General features: G+C 39.0%; 1 protein-coding gene across 4 annotated transcripts in view; it reads right to left on the bottom strand.

Moving 5' to 3' along the window:
* The window catches only part of zeb2a (zinc finger E-box binding homeobox 2a), a 50,149-nt gene that overhangs the window by 15,336 nt on the left and 20,050 nt on the right, over positions 1-14,763 (bottom strand). Inside the window, exon 1 of one of the 4 annotated variants that reach the window (XM_077216430.1) lies at positions 1,351-1,796. The exons of 2 other annotated variants lie outside the window; for them this stretch is intronic. The gene's annotated coding sequence lies outside the window, so the exon portion shown is untranslated. Of the gene's footprint in view, positions 1-1,350; positions 1,797-14,763 lie in introns of those variants that run through there. One more of the 4 variants, XM_077216432.1, reaches the window with a different exon arrangement.

Genomic DNA, 14,763 nt, shown 5'->3' with positions numbered 1-14,763 from the left:
GTTCTGAAAGTATGTTCTAATTTGACTATAATTGCATAAATTCTCTCATGACACAAATATAAATAGAAAATGATTTTGGAAAAAGGAACAGGCATGTTTTGCATTCTGACAAGCAGATACTTTGCCTGTGTGTGTGTGTGTGTGTGTGTGTGTGTGTGTGTGTGTGTGTGTGTGTGTGTGTGTGTGTGTGTGTGTGTGTGTGTGTGTGTCAGTAATAGAAGAGCAAGTGATAAGCACTAAAAGCAATCCATCAAACAATTTGCCCCTAAGGTCACATGGGTCTGACAGATGTGACTAAGATATTGTATGCAGCTGTGCACTTGTGTGTTGGGAGCAAAAAATAAATAAAGACATCACTGTATAAATGTTTTCACCATTGTAATAAGATGTTTGTTTTCATCCATTTAACTAGTCACAATAATATATAATTTCTATAAATGTTCGCATTTTCAGGTAATAAAATGTGAACCTCGTCATCTGTAATAAAATTCAAATTGATTAAAAAGTGGAATGAACTCCTGCAGGTTGTAATTTTTATTTAAGTAAAATTTTCTGTTTTGAATATTATTATTAATATTATCATAATTATTAATATTATTTTGTATATACTAGTAAAACTAAAGTAAGAATAGAAGTGTGATTAAAACATACTGATACTTTGTAACTTTATTTCAGATCTACCAATCAAATGCCCTTTCTCCTGTGTAGTCCAGCCCCCATTGTAATTCTATTGGCTGCCATTTTAGTGTGTCATTCCGGCAGCTGTCCTGCTGTGTAATTCCTGCAGTGAACGGTCCATTGTGCTCACCCTAGAGACAAAGAGGCCACCTCTCTTCTCTCTCGCCCTTACTTCTCCTTTCTCCCCTCCCTCCCTTCTCTCTCTCTCTGTGCCATTTCATATTCTCGAACAACCCCACCTATCATTCTGCTAGCTGTCCTTTGAGAATAAGGCATAATGCATTTCAAGATGGTTCTAAAAGTCATCCTTAACAAGAACTCGGTAACAAACTACATAGGCAGAATCTTTTAAATGCTGATGGTGGAATTAGAAAACAAACATAACAAACATTTAACATAATTACAGAAACAATACCTTATGCCTGTCCAGTTTGGACAAACTAAGAGTTCCCGCTAACTGGGAGAGGTTCACACATTCCATAGCCTGGAGTTGTGCAATCACACACACACACACACACACACACACACACACACACACACACACACACACGTTCTTCTGAGCAGTTTAGCTGTTTAGACAGGTATGTGTGTGCTCTGTCACAATCTCTAACAATCCTCTCATCTCATATGCGGAGTGTGTTCCCAGTGCTCGGGGGAAAACTGCATACACACCTGCAAACTCAAAGCCACAATGTCCATTGGAGCCATTTCACTGGTACGTGGCGGAGGATGATTCAAGCGTTCAATTATTTCAGACAGGAAAGGCTTCTGTTACAGCGAACGCTCAACAATCACATCCATCTGAACTGGACGGCACCTCCGTTGGCTCACACACCTTTTCAACATTTCCTGTTCCCAGGTAATCCGCCTGCTATCCATATTTTCCCCTTCCTTTAATCTCCTTTCCGTCTGTTCCTAGCGGCCGGAACAGAAAGGTGAGCGCGTATTCCACATCCATACTGAGAATCAGACAGCCTGCCGCAGGTCTTTCCCAGGTGCCTCTCTGCCACGGTAATGAAACCCGGCGGAACAGACGGTGGAAAATAACCACTCTGTTCTCTCGCTCTCTCTCTCTCTCTCTCTCTCTCTCTCCTGTGCGGTGCGCATCACCTGAGTGTGCAGTGGGGGAGGGGGCGACTAGGTAAGACTTCAAACACTTGAAAGGAGGTCGCTGCCTAGTGGCTATAGCCTGGAAATGATCCATGTAAATCAAATCAGCCATCTTCCATTCATGCGCAAAAAGGGCGAGGGAGGGCAAACTTTTACCTGTTTCGTGCTTCAAAAAACAGCACAGAGGTAAAGAACACGCTGAGGCAGCCGTCTGATCTAAAATGAATGTCAAATAACTAATATCAGAGAATTTTTTTTTTTTAAATGCAAGGGAACTGCCAATTTCTGAAAGGGAATGTTTTGATTTCACCTGTTGGATATAATAATAAGTTGTATAATGTATCCAATTTTAGGTCTAAAGAATAGAAAAGCTTTAAGCAGTGTATGAAGAACATAAAATTGGCCAACAAGTGCTTGTGTCCTATACTGCCTTTTGGAAACAAATTCCTTTAGCGATAAAATAAAATAAATAAAAAATATATTCTATGCAGGATTTAAGAGTAAAATAGAATTAAGAAAAATAAAATAATGCACAGGATTTAAGAGTATTTAAAAACAAAAAACAAAAAAAAAAACAAGGAAATACCATTTCTGAGAAGGGAAAGAAAGAGTATGTTCATATGCTTTTGCAGAAACTTGTCAATCTCAAAAAGAGTATGTCAGCATATAAATAGCCATGGAGCAGTTCTGTACAAAACTACACACTTTTCAACAATGAATCCGTGACTCCCACGCGAGGCAGCGAAGGCCTTGAACCTGACAGATAGCGTCTGGATTGAGTCTATTTTTTCTTGTAAGGTTAGCATGCAGATAACTGCTGGTGAAAGTGCTCTTGTTTATGGTGCATGTGATGGGGGGAGAAGGCTCTCCATGTTTGTTTTAAGGCCAGGCAGCCGAAGAGGTCACACTGGTGCTGGGGGAACAAAGGGCCCAGGAAGAGAGGGGCCGCTTTTGTGCTGCGGTGATCCTCAGTGAAAACTCAGCTATGCGTGAACCATTACTGCAAACCTGGAGAGGGTGTGTGTGTGTGTGTGTGTGTGTGTGTGTGTGTGTGTGTGTGTGTGTGTGTGTGTGTGTGTGTGTGTGTGTGTGTGTACTGTGGTGGTCTTTGTTTTCCTTGTATTTAAGTATTTCAGTACTTGCCAATATTTGTGAGAGTGAAAAAAAGGAGAGCGAGAAAGACGGCTTGTGCGCGCGCACTTATCTAGTGTGCACCCATCAGTAAATGGGTGGCGGTGCTCCACAGACCCTGCCGTGAAGCGGCAACAGTAGCCTGGCCCTAATTGAATTAAACTCCCATTTGTCTACTATAGGACCCAACGCAACAGGCAAGAAGGAGAGAAGGGGAAGAGAGGAAGCGAGAGAAAGAGAGAGAGCTCTCTGAGGCTTGCTCATGCCGCCAGACGGCCCACCTTTCCCCCTTCCTCCCCCACGCAGACCCACCATCTGTGCCCACCCCATGCACATGTTACCCCTCTCTCTCTCGACAACTGTTCTGGGCCTCTACCAGCCTCAGAGTGCCTGTGTGTGTGTGTGTGTGTGTGTGTGTGTGTGTGTGTGTGTGTGTGTGTGTGTGTGTGTGTGTGTGTGTGTGTGTGTGTGTGTGTGTGAGTGTGTGTGTGTGTGTGTGTGTGTGTGTGTGTGTGTGTGTGTGAGTGTGTGTGCGTGTGTGTATGTGTGCGTGTGCATGTGTGTGTGTAAGATCGTAGGGCTGGAGACACACAATAGCTCACTGGGCTACCCTGAGGAGGAGAAAAGACAGGAGGAGAGGAAAACACAATATGCTGCACAGAGGAAGATAAAGAAGTCAACCTCTATCTCAGACGAACTATTAGTCAGGTTGCACTCTGGGAGAAAAGAACAACCACAAAAAGCCCAAACCGCCTTAGGGCGAGAGAGCTGAAAAGAGACGACGCAAATTACACACGCTAACAAAACCTGCAATTTTAGGTTTTCTTTCCTTTGAGCACAACGTCTTTGTACCGTGATACCCTACCATAAAATCGGCAGGTGAGGGTTTAGAAGCACGGGCAGATGAATTTGTTGGCCGAGTTCAGAGTCTATCAATTTTTTTTTGGAAGTTAATATGGGTCAATTAATATGCAAATCTCCCGGCAGATGCTCGGTGGCTCTCAGCATGCGATTGGCCCGTCGGTCACTAGCTGTTCAAACAGTTTCACGAGCAAAACAACACCAGGTTCACTCTCGGAGAGAAACCAACGAGACACTTTACATAATTTTTTGTTACATAAGCAATGTTTTTGTACTTTTTAGAGAGGTACAATTAATTATATTTCTCAAGTAAAATGCAAAGAACTCAAACAACAACCACCATACTTGTTTTTTTTTAAGATTTAAAAATGTAGTTTACTAAAAACTGAAAATTATTTTATTATTTACTCACCCTCATGACATTCCAAACCTGTATGACTCTTCTGTGGAACACAAAAGGAAGATATTTTGAAGAATGTTGGTAACAAAACAACAGTTTTAGTTACCAATGGGGGAAAAATTAAGACATTACTCAAAATATCTTTTACGTTCCACAGAAGAAATAAAGACAGTTTTGGACTGGCACGAGGGAGCATAAATTATGACAGAATTTTCATTTTTTGGGTGAACTATCACTTCAAAGCACATATTTATGGTGTGAATACAATTATATCTCCTCATATGCCATCAATATAACTCCTATTTGCACTGTCTGAAACAGCTTCCAACTTCTCCACTTCAGGAAAAATTGATTGCAGGCTTTTCATTACTTTTATTTAAGGCTGATTTCGTGGAACACAATGATCTATCTCTAATACCAGTTTACTATCTGACAAAAGGCGAAACTAAAAGGAAACAGCTTGTGTTCTGCTAAGACTCCTCAGTGGGATTGCCAGAGGTGCTTGTTGGGTTTCTGAAAGCTAACAGGTCCAGATGGAGCAAAAAAATAAGACCTCAAAGGGGGGCTTTAAATGAAGGCTCCAGACCAGCAGACAGGTTGCTAATGAAATATTCATGTAAGGAGTGGCTCTATCTATCTATCCGTCCATCCATCCTGCCCACAACCTTCCCACACTTCCTTCTTCTGCCCTCCACCATTTTATGGTGTGCTTCATTTGAGAGGAAAAAAGAAAACAAGCACTCTTTCACTGGCACCACAAAGACGAACTCAATCTCTACCTTATCATAAGAAACCCTCCGAGAATTTAGCGATGCATGGTTTGATTTCAAGCCTTCTTCTCAAAAACTTCTCCTTTTTGGACGTTCTTCAGTGTGTCTTGGCAAGTGTTCACAGCATATGACCGCTAATTGTACTTTCACAAGAGCTGCCTGCATGGGAAACCGTTCGTTTATAACAATTCCCTAAAAATCCCTCACATTCTCCGAGTTGGTTGGTGCTTCAATTATGGATAGAGAGTTCTATGTTTGATTCAGAGAGAATAATTCAAGCCAAGAGGTGCAGTCGCATTTACATTGTTCAGAAAATTTTCACGAGTGAAATCCAGTCATTTCAATAGGAATCAACGCGATAAGGAATTTTGTGTGAAGGTGAAAGATTTCCCCTCGGTTTAAAGTTGGTTGTGTTGATAGACAGAACGCTGCTTGGTTTGAAACTGACTTCTGTGTGAGCTGTGCTTCATACACTACACTATTGACAATATTTTTTGCACCTCAAAAATCCAGCTGAGATTGGTGTCTTGCTCTTAGGCCATGCATTACCGTGCCATTTCACATACCTCTAGCTCAGCTGAATGCGATTTTCCTCCCTATATCTCTCCATATACATGGGCTGCTCATATCTGCTGCTGCGGGGGCAAAGATCTCTTTGTCAAACACACATGCATGCTGGATGGAAGCTGTGCTCTCCTGTGTTCGGCAGGCCCAGGATCAGCTGGGGTGGTATTAAACATGCACAAGGTTGCCTGTGAACAACTGTCAGCGCATCTGCTGCGTTGTTCTTCAGCCTCTCTCTCTCCATCACTCCCACAGCCCCATCAATATCACTCTACTGCAAACAGCTCCTGGCTACAGCCGCGAGCGTGTGTACATGCGCCTTGTGTGCTGTGTGTGCCAAAACACGAGTGAATAACACAGTTTATGCCCGCATCCAGTGTGCATGTCCATTTGCAGCAACCTAACTTGTTTCGTGTATGTGTGTGTGTGTGTGTGTGTGTGTGTGTGTGTGTGTGTGTGTGTGTGTGTGTGTGTGTGTGTGTGTGTGTGTGTGTGTGTGTGTGTGTGTGTGTGTGTGTGTGTGTGTGTGTGTGTGTGTGTGTGCAAGAGTCTACTCTCAATATCATAATGAAATAAAGAGCCTGCTTTAAGCACATGCAAATTCAAAAGCGCGTAATCAGGGCAAAATTAATTTTGCTGTTGCTGATTAGAGACATTAATTAATCTGTGTGAGGTGCGGGCCTAATCTGAAGTTGAATTACACCTCCTGTAAGATTAATTAGGACAGGAAAATAACATACGGCGCCGCCAGTACAGATTACAGTAAGCCTTATTCCTTTGACTTGAAAAAGAGCCGGGCAAAACCTGAATCACCATGCGTCTCGCCGCTTAAGTACTTTGTTGACGATTGTGGGAGCCGTATTCTCAACTAGTTAACAGTTAGCAGGGATTTCAAAAGTATTTAATTTACAAAGGATTTTGAATTTGGGTTGTGGCTGATACGTAAGGTCGCAGTGCTTATTTCACGTTGTAAGGTACTTTCGGAATTGATTCAAATGGATCATTTGACCCTGCAGAAACGTTACTGGGAAGATAATTTGTGGAAAGTGCATGTCTATGTTCGGCTGCCAACATGTTTATGGGTCTGTGCGACCTGAGGTGTTCGGAGAGCTCATGTGCATGGATCTGTGGTGTGGACTCTGGAGACCACAGCAAAACCTAACCAGTTGCCAGCTGGCAGTGTAGGTGGGAGCCTTTTAAAGAGGTCAGTGTGTGTGAATGGGGACAGTCCACATCCAATGAGAAATAGAGCCCCCTTGGTCCAGGACCTTCAATCAGAGTAGCTCTTTCTGATGTTAATGAGGGAGTAAAACACATCTGTTCAGCACCCCCTCCCATACACACATCCTAGCACATACACACTTGTGTGAGGAGTTTGGTCACCTGAATAGTTTCCCCAGCAGGTAGCACACAAGGGAACGATTCAGCCCTTTATGTGGTCATTCTCTGACAAAGGTCAGATGACCCATGGGATGCACCAGGGACCCATATTTGGCCCTTCTGTATTGTCATTCTGTATTGTTATAGAGGCAAGGACAGAATGAATGAACAACAATATACAAAATGCTGACAATAGTGCTGATCAGTGAATCGTATTGGTTTGAGTATTTATAAAATTGCGCCGAAGTAATTTATATACATAAAAATAAATACTGACTGATATATTATAGGCAAAAATATATATGTGAAATTAAATTAGAACATATTAAAATATTTTTTAAAAATGTATGATATTTACAAACATACATACATACATTTAAAATATCTAATTAATATAAAATGTATTTCCAGATGTAAATCTAAATGTATTTATATATATATAAATCAAACAATTCAATAAACAATTAAAATAATTTAATTAATTAAAAACTAAACATTCAAAAAAAAAATTTATATATAAATTATATAAATTATATAAATAAATTCATAATAAAAATATTTAAAATAAATATTACATTACTTTAGATTAAAAAAAAATATTGAAATCTGTTTAAAATTATTTATAAAACACCAACATTATTTTGCACACTGGGAATGCAAAGGATGAATATCTCTGGTTTCTGGGAGGAGGTTCTGGATCAGGAGCACATCAAAGAGTGTGAAAGTGAGCTACTTTGATGATGTTTACAGTAACACACCTGGGGTAACGCAAGGTGCTAATTAGCTCAAGTGGATAATTAGAATGCCGATTACAGGAATCAAAAGGTACTGCAGAGCTTAAAGCTACAGCCTCCCTCTGTAACCACTCCTTTGGGTAAGCTCTCTCTCTCTCTCACACACACACACACACACACACACACACACACACACACACACACACACACACACACACACACACACACACACACACACACACACACACACCAATAAGAGCATACATACAAATAGTCCAGGGGGAAGCCATAAACATCTCCTTGGCTCAGGCGATTATAAGACAGGCTTAGAGTGGAGAACCAGTAAATATTGAGGGGGCCATTGTTCCCTTCACTTCCTCTGTTCAGTGATGAGGATTCGTCTTTCTCCTTGATGACACCTCCAGGGAGCACACGCGGATCATATTATCGTCTAAAACGGAAGTCGTATTCATTCCGTCGACTGTGTTAAGGCTCTCAGAAGCCACATCATTCGTAATGCTGAGGACCGCAGGGCTTTCACAGAACAGGAAAGACCCATGTTAACTCCTGAACAGCCAGGGTTTGCCGCTTTGTTAGGGAATCATCTATGATTTAACGCAGGGAGTGGCAAAGCGTTAGCTGAGGCCATTTACAAACAGGCTGAATTATTGGCGTTAGAGTTACTGTACCCTGGACAGTCACTTCAAGAACGTTTGCAGCTCAATGCAGCTTGATTTGTGACTAAATCCCTCATGATAATGGCCATTAGGAGGAACCACCAAAGCAAATGTGCTGTAAAATATTAATCAAATTATTGCAATTATATTTACTGCAATAGTCTAGAAAAGTTAGTTTCTCATGTTACCACATGGTCACTCATATTAAGTTATATGGATATCACCATAAAACTCTTTGTTTGTTAAAAATGGCATCAGGTAGTTTGTGTTGAAACCTACAGACTAAAAGGGACCATATAAAGGCTCTATAAGACTGAGTTTCTTATTTCACACCCCAATGTTTATTGTTCTTTTTCATTCGCCACAACTCTACTGTATAATTATACCTATTATGTTCATAAACTTTCAACGCTGGCTCTGTTATTGTTGATTTTAGCTATTGGGTAATACAACCGTGCCTCTAAAAATGCAATACAGCTCAAACCTTTCAGTTAAAAATGGCTAAATAAATACATCAATAAATAACACGATCTTTGCATGGTCCCCTCAAAAGAAGCTGATTTTTGACCTTCTCCCAGAGTTCCATGGAAACCAGAGCTAGACAGTGGCCAAAAATACATGTTTTCTTAAAATACAAAAGCCTGTGAAACTGTCTGTTTTGGGGAGTTTTGACTTCAACAGGTGCCAAGAAAAACCTCCACGGTCTCAAAACCTGTTATTTAAACAAGGGTGAAGGACCGTAGGTCACATTCTCCCATATACGGCTTCTCGTTTTCTGAGCTCTTATAAGGCAGTTAACTGTTTGAGCTCCATTTAAATAATATTTCAAGACATTATAAATGAAAGATAAAGAATTTATTCACTTCCTTTTTTTTTCATGAACATCTCTCAAGTATATGCTGATAAATAGAACATTTGCACGTTAAACCACAACTTTCTTTGGTACACGGAATGTCACAGTGACTTAGTGGCAACAAAAAAAACCATTGCTGCTTTGTTTGTCACGTGAGTGTGTTCACTAACACAAGCTCTTTTCTGCCCTTGTGCTGCTCTTATCAGTCATGAGGGGTGTAAGGTGTGACCTGGTAAGAGTGGCAAGTTCCACTTTCAGAGGTGTGATCACTGGGGCCCAGCAATTGAGCCAGAGGCGCGTATAGAAGGAACTTAATCAGCCTTTAGCACCTTGAGATGGGTGCTGAGCAGACGTTAACCGAAATGGCAGCTGCACCTCTTTTACACACGGACTACAATTTTTGTAGTCGTGAAGTCTATATAAATAAAGGAATTATTTCCGGCTATAGGTTAGGTATCTGTTGTTGGCAAATTAACTGTCATTCAAAAAGATACAAATAAATAAATAAATAAATACATTTCTCTTGTTTGTTTATATACATTTATGTAATGTGTATGTCCTACATAATTACCTCTCGTTGATACTGTGAACTCAGCCCTGAAACAATCTTAGCAGCGTTATTTAGGTTTCTTGGCATAAACAACCTGGTGAGATTGTGAGTCACTGTAAGCTTCATTTGAACTCAGATAGAGTATCACAAAGCATGTGATATGCAGGCCGCTGATGTGCGCTACCGTGCGTTCACACACACAGCTACACACATATTTTTCTTGGTTCCTCTGCCTGTTTACCAAATATTTTGTGTTACCATGGATCGCACAGAGAAACAAGCTAACATCTGACAGAGAGGCCGTGTCACTTGATTGAGCTCAACTTCCTTTCAAATGAAAAAGATAATCTATAGTCGATAGACAAAGTTGTTATATCAGAATGTCATGCCCCTGGGATTTACTTTCATATATTTTTCTGTACCAAAACGTACACAATATTAATTAAAACAAACTGTAATATGAACTGTGCTGTCACTTACAAACTGCATGCCTTAGTGCTACTATATGTACACTAAAGTTTTGTTTTGTTTACTTTTTTAAGAAATGAAAACTTTTATTCAGCAAGGTCAAATGAAATGGATCAAAAGTGACAGTAAAGACTTTTATATGGTTACAATTTTAAATAATCTTGTTGTTTTTTAGCTTTCTATTCTTCAAATAATCCTGAAAAAATGTATCACGGCTTCAACAAAAATATTAAAAAGCACAACTGTTTTCAACAGTGATAATAATCATAAATGTTTCTTGAGCAGCAAATACGCATATTAGAAGGATTTCTGAAAGATCGTGTGACAATGAAGACTGAAGTAAAAATCCTAAAAATTCAGCTTAGCCATCACAGGAATAAATTACAATTTAAAATATATTAAAATAGAAAAGGTTATTTTAAAATGTAACATTTTATAATTATGTAACAATATTACTGTTTACTGCATTTTTATCAAATAAATGCAGCTTTGGTGAGCACAAGAGACTTATTTAAAAAATATATTTTTTTAAATCTTACTGACCCCAAACTTTTGAACTGTTAATGTATATTCTAACATTAATATTATAGTAACACTATGAAAATCTGTCAACATTTACACGTTTTTTTTTTTTTTTTTTTTTTTTTTTTTTTTTTTTTGACAAATTATGTTCAGGCTGATTTTTTCCATACAAAGGAAGTGAATAGGTACTGGATCTGGGAAGCTCTAAAAATGACAAAAAGCATCCTAAAAGCATTATGAATGTAGTTCATACAAATCATGCACCAAGTATTTGACACCATACATTACATTTGTGTGAGGAACAGACCACAATCCACAATATAAGCTGATATTCACTAAAAATGTTCCCCTTAGGCAAAGACAAAGCACACAAATTTCCTCTAGGTTGTGGTCAAATAAATAAATAAATCAATGGTGAAATTGGTCGAGATGCTGAACATCATCCTTAAATAAAGGGGGAAGAGGGGAATATTTTCAGTAAATTACAAACATTTATTTCACAACCGTAAAATGGTAGATGGCTTGCTCAAAAGATTCTCAATATAACGACAAGGCATTTTTTTTTTTACATTTCTAGAGCTTGACAACAGTCCCTATTCACTTATATTGTATGGAAAAAAAAACAGCTTAGACATTTTGCTAAATATTTCCTCTCATGTTCTATAAAAGAAAGAAAGACATACAGGTCTGAAATAGCATGATATTAAACAATGACAATATTAATTTTGGGTGAACTATCCTTTAATATCAGTACAAATCTATTGTGGTAAGGTTGGTTAAGGTGAACAAAACACAGTGACATAGAAGAAGAAAAGAAGAAGAAAAAACACTTCACCTCATCATACCGGTAATGTTGCTGCAACAGTGTGTCGTTTGTCAAAAGAGAGGTGGGGGGGGGGGAGCTCTGTAGCTGTTTGTCTCTGATAAGGCCCTAACATATGAAGATATGAACTGCTCTGTTTGTGAATGCGAGCATGTGTGTGATTGAGAAAGGTATTCTCCTTTTTCTCCTAACTGTAACTAATTCTACTTTTACACATTTTATATCACATTCATTTGCAAGAAAATCCGCTTTGGGGAATCACCTTGCGCTGTTTCGAAAATCTAGACGTTCTTCACATCTAAAAAGTTGCCTCAGAGAAGATGAGCTCAAGTCTAAAGTCATACAGTATGCCCATGTAAATGCTAGAAATGATGAAGCCATTCCGGCTTCAGCAGCCCGCTAGCCTCTCAAGGGGACGCAAGGCCTACTTCCAAAAAGCTTGAATTATTTATTGACCTAGGTGGGAGTGCTCTCTGGAAATGTTCAAACCCTTTTTGACAAAAGAAAGCAACATGTTTAATTCCTAATGTTTCAGATCAAAACAAAAATACACCATCTTCACTTTCACCATACATCATTTAATAATGACTTTACAGGCAAACAGTGTGCAGTATTATTTCACTCTGTTGCTATATTAGAGTTCCTGATTTACAATTTTGGCAAAAAAAATAAAAATAAAAATAATTAGGTGCCCTCAAAACACACATTCACGTTTGCACACACAAACAAAGCATTACGACTTGATCTTTGCCAGGTGGCAAATAGTACCTCAAGGCTCCCTGGCCCACACATCTTAATGTGCAGTATGTCAGATGTGCTGGGTTGACCTTTCACCTCTGAGAGGCTGACTGCAGGGAACCCTTTGTTTCACATCTAACACATTTCAGACCTTACTATGTATTGTAATCTCTGCAACTGGCTTGCGTTGGTCCGGGGCATAGAATTCGTTATGTTATTTTTTTTTTTTCATTCCCTTGTAAAATATTAACTGGTTTGTATGTGATGTAATTTATGCGTGCTGGCACAGAAGCATGCCCTGCTATTGGAGTTCATTTTTGGTTCTACATTTCTGAGCACAAACTTCACATCTCAGCATTTTAAAAAGTTAGGAAATTTAAATGGATAGACATTTCTATGATAATATTGTTTGGTATGTTCTTTCCACTTTTTCCAATTTTTGACTAGTGTAACCGGAGGGGAACTTGACATGGAGCTTTGTGTGTGTGTGTGCAATAGTGCCGTGATGTAAATAAGAAAAACAAATCGTTGCAAAACCTGCGTTCTTGTTTGCCGTGGATATTCTAGTACGAGTGTTATTCAAGTAGATCAAGGGAGCAGTATAATATCTGAGATTAAATGTGTGGGGCATCTGGGGTTCTCTCACCGAACAGGATTTATGCAATTATTCTATGATGAATAACACTACAGATATCACCAGAGCCTCATGAATATTCGTGAAAGTCACTGTATGAAATGATCCCATTCCAGTACATCACACACAAGACCGTTTGTAGGCTTCCATCTCGCACACGTTCAAGCATGTATGTGTGCATGCACAAAAAATAATGTCAAACATCTTTTTGTCCTTCTTAAATAGACAAAATGCCATTTTTAGCCACTCTCAATGTGTCCTTCAACCTATTTGTTAATTTCCTGTGAAACAATTTTGCAGTAGTGAAACTATATAACTCAGCAGGACTCGGTCGAATGGCCACAGCAGCTCAACGACCCAGATGAACGTCCACCCATAACACGCAGGCCTATACCATGTAAATCTGACCTCTAGCCATGATGTTTGACTACCACTGCACACTGAGCTACACACTTGCTTTCTAAATGGGTCAGTTGAGTAAAGGACATTTACAGTACATCGCCACTGTACAAGCCACAACTAAAGATTCCACTGTATCACCAAAATATGTCAAATGTGTACTAAACATTATGATTTTACACAGTGATATAGATATTCATAAAATATTGGAAAAAAATCCAAGTCCAGGCACTCAGTAGGTTACAAAAGTAAAAAAGCCTTTATTATTGATTCGAGGGCTAAACCATTAAAAAACACCAACACTTGTTGGACACCCTGATGAAGGCCAATGGGCCGATACACGTTGGTGTTTTTTAATGGTTTAGCCCTCGATTAAATAATAAAGGCTTTTTTAATTTTGTAACCTACTGAGTGCCTGGATATGGATTTTTTTTCCAATTTTTTATGAACATTTAACCCTTCAAAGAGCACCAGAGGATACAAAGGACACCAGCAGTGCTCCAGCTTCCTTTTGTTTAGTGATATAAATATGTTGTTTCCTAAACAAGATGAAATTCTCAGTGGGTTTTAAGGAGAAACCACATCATTAACCAAATAAAACATAATAAATAAATAATTTATTAATGATTAATCATTTCATGAATAAATACTTATTATATTTTTTATAATAAATCAATAAAAAATAAGTTAAACAAAAATAAATAAGTAAAAAACAATTAAAAATCAATAGATAGATAGATAGACAGACTTTTTTCACAGTCAGTCACTAGGACTAGAAGTAAATGTCTCGCAAAAATAGTTTCATTAAAGCCGTCTTGTGTGCTGAAGATAAACTACACATGAAAGTGAACAACAAATTAAGATAAACAAGTTTGTTTAGACCAGTGAAATGTAAATTCTGATACTGGTCTCCTCACACCTGTCCTTGAGCTTAAAGCTTAGAGAGATCATTTACTGGAAACAGAACTAAATACAATACTTTTTTTTTAAAGGATGACTATTTTCACACTTAATTAACACTTGTTTTTTCTCTTTGCAAATATCTTCCTGTCGTTCTCAGCAACCTGAATCCAACCCATACATGTCTGAGTACTTTGTACCAATAAGATAATGTGAAAAGTCCTATGGGGGAATTAATTCAAGAGTTGAATTAATGGCAAATAAACGGATCCTCAATGAAACTGCATTATACCTCGTCTAGCTCCACACAGATGATTCGTCATGTTGATAAGTGGACAAAGGCTTAGATTACCCTAACAAACCCTGCTTTGTGATCCTGTCCTCCGGTTAAAGAGGGCACAGGGAGTAACGAAGCAAAAGGTACCACCGTCTGTCAATTTGAATCAATTTACACATCAGGGAACGGCAAGCCGTGTGTCCCCCAGTGCTACCTTCACAGTGACAGATGTACGTCTACAACATGTGACCTGAGAAAACGACCCCTAAAAGCCACCTGCCCCCTGGGCACAGT

Source organism: Siphateles boraxobius, unplaced genomic scaffold (genome assembly GCF_051911475.1).
Source record: "Siphateles boraxobius isolate OS27281-9 unplaced genomic scaffold, OSU_SipBor_1 7, whole genome shotgun sequence".
Taxonomy (NCBI): domain Eukaryota; kingdom Metazoa; phylum Chordata; class Actinopteri; order Cypriniformes; family Leuciscidae; genus Siphateles; species Siphateles boraxobius.
This window is presented reverse-complemented; position numbering and strand designations above follow the sequence as displayed.